The following is a 6,000-nucleotide window of genomic DNA, read 5'->3' as shown; positions in this document are numbered from 1 at the left end:
GGGCAAAGGAAAGGGAAAAAAGCATTTGGGAGCGCTCTCTCTGAACGCTGCGTAATGCTTGGGGCATCTCACGGCGTTTCCACGCTGCTGCAGGTGCAGCCCCAGCCCTCGCCGAGCCCACCCACGCCCCCCGCACTGCCGGCAGCATTGACATCCCCTGCTGCAGACAGGAGGGGGGCGGACAAGGGGTCAAGTGCCTTCATCGGGCCCCAGAGGATTTCACTGCTGGAGCTGAAAGATGGAGCGTGGCAAGCGCTCTGTCCTCCTCTGAGCTTGCATTTACACTTGCTGCTCAATTTCCCTTTGCCATTTTGGCACATGAGGAAGGGGTCGGGGCATGAGGCAGGTCTGGGGAGTCCCCCGGGAGGGAGGTGGCACGGGTGGCAGCGGGAACAGTGCCTTCCCAAATCCCACAGGGAGGGAAGCAGCGAAGGGGCAGCTCCGGGCACCTCTGGCAGCAACGCAGTACTCCTAACAATTAGCAATTAGGCAGAGTTACACGCCTTCGGTGCCTATTATGGGCATCAACGAGGAGTTCTGGTTCTGCTTTCTACCCGTAGCCTGGCCTGATGCTTGCATTTCCATAGCAGATGCTGGAGGATAATTAGAGCCGCTGCAGATAACGCCGTGGGCCATTTGCTGCGGCATGGCACGGCCGGGAAGGCTGACACCGTGTGTGCCGAGGTCTTCGGTGGCTGAAAGCCACGTGCTGTGCTTTTGGGAGGTGGAGGAGAGGGGATGGGGAATGGTGAGCGGGCTGGGACCTGTCCCTGGGTGATGGACGGGCTGGGCTGGGTGCCCATCGGGCCGGTCCTGTGGCCCAGGCAGGGGTCGATGCTGATGTCCCCTAACCTGGCGCTTTCCCTGTGGCCAGAGCTGCTGCAAGCTGGCCTTGAGGGGAGGCTGCGGAGGCTGGCGGGAGCCTCCCCAGCCCCGCAGCCTCCCCTCAGCGTGCCCATCCCACTGGCGCCGGGGAGCTGAAATGCAGAGCTGAGCCTCGGCTCCCCCTCGGTTCCTCCAATCCCCCTCAAAAAAGAAAAAAAAAAAAAGGAAAAAAAAAAAGGAAAAAAAAAAAAAACACGAAAAAACAAAAACCACGGTTAATGTAATATTACATCGGATTGTACTCCGAGGAGCAGAAAGCCAATTTTGGGGGAATGTGAGCCAACCTACATTTAACTGGAGTGCTGATATTTACTGTTGCAGCGATTCGGGCCCGTAGCATGGGTGAAGTCACCGGCTGGGGATTCGAAGTCCAATTAGGTAGTGCTAATAGAGGAGGCGGCGATGCTTCATTGAGAGAAATTACTAAAATTGTACTTTTAGGACAGTCAATTAGCTGTGTTTTGACAAAGCAACAAAAAGATGAAACTGAAGCCCTTGGAAAAAGAATGAGAGAATTCAGAAGGAACATGTCTGTTTGGGGAATCCTAATATTTTTTGTTGAAATCATTAAGTGAAATTAAATACTATTTTAAACCAAAGGGATAGAATATCTAATTAAGCTAGAAAAAAGGTTTGGGGAAGGGTATTGTTGAGGGGATTAGAGAGATGGTTTACAATTCGTGTTGACTGAGGCGGGGCCCCAGAATATATTAGGTATATTAGTAACGGGGATGGGAAAAATCCCCCGGCAAGCTGGGCTGAAGCCTAGCGAGGATTTCTTTGGGGTGACTCCTGGGCGCTGATGCTTGCATTTCTCCCAGGACCAAAATCCCTGCTTTCCGAATATGTTCTGGTCCTAGACCAGCATGTTCCCCCTGAACCGAGGCCAGGGTGATGGGCTGGGGTCTCTCCCAACCTCTTTTGGGATGGTGTGTGAGACCCTCACGACCAGAAGCACCCCACGAAGAGGGGAGAGTCTGTCTGGGAAGGGCAGGGGGCTTCCTTGGAATTTCTGAGTAACTTCAGATGATTTTCCTTTTTTTTTTTTTTTTTTTTTTTTTTTTTTGCATCTGGTGCTCCACACACACCTCCAGCCTGGAGGCCTCTCCTAAAGAACCTGGTTTTTGACCTATATCATCGCATTGTTTAATTCACTTGATATACAGAGACAGTTAGTGAAATATGCATGCTATATTATATTAAAGAGAAATGTAACCTTCAATTGGTATCTGATGTGCACTTTGCAATAACTGCTATTAGTTGTCTATAAAACTCCTAGACATCATTTGATTTTATTACCATTGTATTATTTTACTTGGGAACATATAGAAGGAGTGGTGATTGCAGGTCTTCAAGTGCTTACTGGGAAATATTTAACGCAGAATGTTTTATTTATTAGCATAAAGAGACACAATGGATTGTTGGTGATTAAAGTGATGATACTGCTGCCATACTTGTCAAAAATATAGACCTAATTCAATAGAAAGGCGACAGTCAGTCTCCATGTTGATCTATGCTGAAGCAAACTGCCTCTGAAAGCAGTACAAAGCCTGAATTGGCCTCTTAATTTTATGCTCTAGGGCATAGTATAAAAAAGGGAATTCTTTCTAAGTGCCTGTAATTGCATGTTACCAGAACCTAAAATATAAGCCAAATTTTTGAAATTATAAGTGTTAAGCTTTCCATTTCAATTCCTTCCCCTCCTCCAAAAAATCATCAAAACAAAAGAGACCTTTAAAATGCCTTGCTATCCCACATCATTAATAAAATATACAGCATACTTAGCCTTTAATTGCAAATGTACATTTTGAAAGAAAATACTTTTTTTTGTTGTTTTTGTTTCTTTTAAGTAAATCAGTTTCCTTCTCTCCCAGCTAGCCAGCTCAGGACCCAGCACCCTCTTGCCCCATCCGGGCGTCGTGGCTGCCCACCTTGAAGCAGTGTGCTTCAAACAGTCTCCTGCGTGGTGCTCTGGTGGTGAGGCTGAAATGTTGCTTGCAGGGCTTTGAAACGACCTGGTGAGTTGTGCAAGTTATGCTGGCCCCGTGTACCGACAGTATGATGGAGCCCAGCGTCCCTGCAGCTGGCTTTGGGGTTGGCAGGGCAGCACGGGATGTTTCTGCTGCTGCTGCACCCCATAACATCCTGCAAAACGCCCTGCAAACCTTGAGCGTGGCAGGGTCTGGCCTCGTCCCATCTCCTGCCCTACCTGCTCCTGGAGCTTGAGGCACTATGGCAATGCCTGTGGGGTTTGTAAGCAAGCCCCAGGCACTCATGGAGCAACTTGTCAGTGGGAGAGAAGGGCTTGTGTCCTTCCCCTGCCCCGCGCTGAGGTGGGATGAGCTTTGCACGGGCAGGCTGTAGCATCTGCCTTGAAAGTCAGATATCCCCCCCCCCCCGCCACTTGCATGGATTAGTGTTTACAGTTTCACTCCTCTGAGAAGACAGCAGGAAAAAAAAATATAAGATTAACCATTTTGTACACTCCACAGCTTCATTGGACAGGCAATAAATCAATACAATTGAATTGGAGAAGATAGTGTTCAAATGCTATTATCTGCCTCTCAGTTATTGAGCTGGGATCCTCGGACTGACTTGCCGAGGTGCCTGCACCTCCCGGGTCCCCTCCTCGGGCTCCCCGTGGACTCGACCAGCTGCAGCGGGCTGTTCTGCGTGCTCCTGCAGCCCTCCTCCCTTGGGGTCGGGGTGCTGGCTTGTTGGGTTGTTGGGGTGCCAGCAGGAGACCAGCAGCAAGCAGGCCAGCGCTGGTGAAGGATGCTGCGCTCACAGTGAGAGAGGAGAAATCTGTCCACAGAGCCAAGATGTGATGTGATGTGGCGATGTGATGTGTCCCCGGGGAGCGTTTCGGGCTTTCCAGGGCTGATCTGCTCCTCTGCATAGCTGCTCGTGCCGTCTGGTGGTGATGTTGCCAGCCGGGGTCTGGGTGTCACAGCCCCTGCACTTTTGGGATTTGGTTGTTCAGGGCTGCTTGGAGGCCACGGGGCTTCCACCCGAAGGAATCCCCGGTGAGCTTCGTGTGCCTGTATTCCCACATCTTTCCAGGAAATGGACGGCACTGTGAAGTTCAGGGTTTGCAGGGAGGGGTAGGAAGACTCCTTAGCAGTTCAGGATACCCTGAAGTCAGATCTCACGCCGATTAAATGGTTTTGACCCCAGCAAAGCTGCACCTTAAGTTACACCTTCATAAAGCAAAGGTAAATCAAGCCCAAACTTAAACACTGCAAGGACTGATGCTGCTTTTAAGACTTAAAAAAAAAAAAAAAATCATTAGCAAAATAATCTGTTTCTCAGTATAGTCTCTTATTTACAAGTTTTAATATTTCACAGTGATCCTTACGTAAAGGTTCAAACCCCTTGTTTACAGCCTCAGACCCCACTCCCCCCTCCTGCCAGCCGAGGTCTTTTCCCAGCCCCGGCACGATAAATTTTCCTTCGGCATATGTAATTTCACAGTGCCCTCTGGTGCACAGGCAGCTCCAGTGCAGACAGATCCACTCCTGTGTCAGTTTGTGGGTATCCACCCCTGGTCCACCGAGGGGGCACCAAATCCAAGTGCAAGTCCCGACCTGGCGACTGCACTGACAGGGACTTATCTTGAGTACCCCAAGGCTTCCCATCAGCTAGCTGAGGTCCTGCCCATCCCAGGGCCCAAAACTGCGACAAAAATGGGTGTGTGTTGTCACTGATGAGATCAATAATTGGAGCGCGGGTCCTCAGTGGGGCAGTGGTCTTGGTGGTGTTACCTCGGCGTGGTGCCGTGGGCCTCACCATGCAAATGTGGTGGCAAAATTCATCCGTGCTTTCCTGTGTAGTAACAAGAAAAAAGTGAGACAAGATAGTCCTGGCTCTATCTGCATCGACTCTGTGGATTTGACATACCTGGAGGGTGAGGTTGTGACCCTGAGGACACTTGTATCAGCTGAGAACGTGATCCCCTTTGTCATTGCATGCAGTGACATTTTTTTTTCTTTTTTTATTTTAAGATCTATTAGTTTTGGAGTTTTGGAAACATAAGCCTACCGTGATGCTACATCTTATGAAACGAGAACAGTGGAGCCTCTGTGAAGCAGCGGCTAGGCACCCTCAGTGCTATGGGGAGCAGCAGCAGGGACCCTGCGGCTCTGCAGGGACCTCAGGTGCTGGTGGCAGGTGACACCTGAGGCACATCACCCCTCAGCTCACCGTGTGCTCCCCTACAGCTGATGTACGGTGTGGATCGTGGTTGCTTCCCTTCAGATTGGAGCTGAGGCAGCCTGCTGGTGGGTGCCACAATGACCGGGACAGAGGGACGCCACCATGGACCTCGTGGCCCCCTTGGAGCTCATCCACCTGGTCTTCTGCTCAGCTCCAGCTGAGTGCCAAGGGCTAATTGAGCTGTCAACAGCTAGCCATTAACGAGGTACCTGGGACAGACCTTCCCACCTCCAAACCCTGCTGGTGAAGAAGCTGGAGAGATTCTGGGCTCTTGCTGAGGTGACAGAAATGGCAGATGAGCAGTAAAGTGACCGAGGAGTGCTGCTTGGTAATTAAATGCTAAGAGGCACCATGACAAAAGTGAATGAATCGGATGGGCCCTACCTGGCAGCCGCAGGACGCTGCTCAGATGTGTGCAGTACAGCTGGTTGTGTCCGAACAGGTCACATTTGTGGTTAATAAAACAAAGCAGAGATGGCAAAGAGGTCAGCAGCAGCTCGCTAGGAATTTGCAAGTAGAGAGACAGGCCTGAAAAGTGCTGTACTAGACAGAGGGGGGCTCTCGCTTTGGGGCTGTTACCTGTGCTCAGGCTTTCAAATTCCGGAAGAGATTGGTAGGAGTATTGAAAAATAACCATCTCTTTTATTTATTTATTTCCTGAGCAAGGTGGAAATCCTCTTTCTTGGAAAGGAAGTTCTCAGTTCTTTAGGGATCTATCATCCCATGGGACTGCCACCACTGGCAACCCCCTTGTCAGCCTTTTAAAAGCCTGGATCACACGAGCCTGCACCGTTCTTGACCAGAGTATCCAACTGGTGTGGGAAATGCAGAGAACCAGATGGGAGGGCCACGCCGACAGACTCCCACATGTGGGAGCATCAGACAGCTGCACCTGGAGGG

This window comes from Anas acuta, chromosome 14 (genome assembly GCF_963932015.1).
Source record: "Anas acuta chromosome 14, bAnaAcu1.1, whole genome shotgun sequence".
Taxonomy (NCBI): Eukaryota; Metazoa; Chordata; class Aves; order Anseriformes; family Anatidae; genus Anas; species Anas acuta.
Note: the sequence above shows the minus strand (reverse complement) of the source record.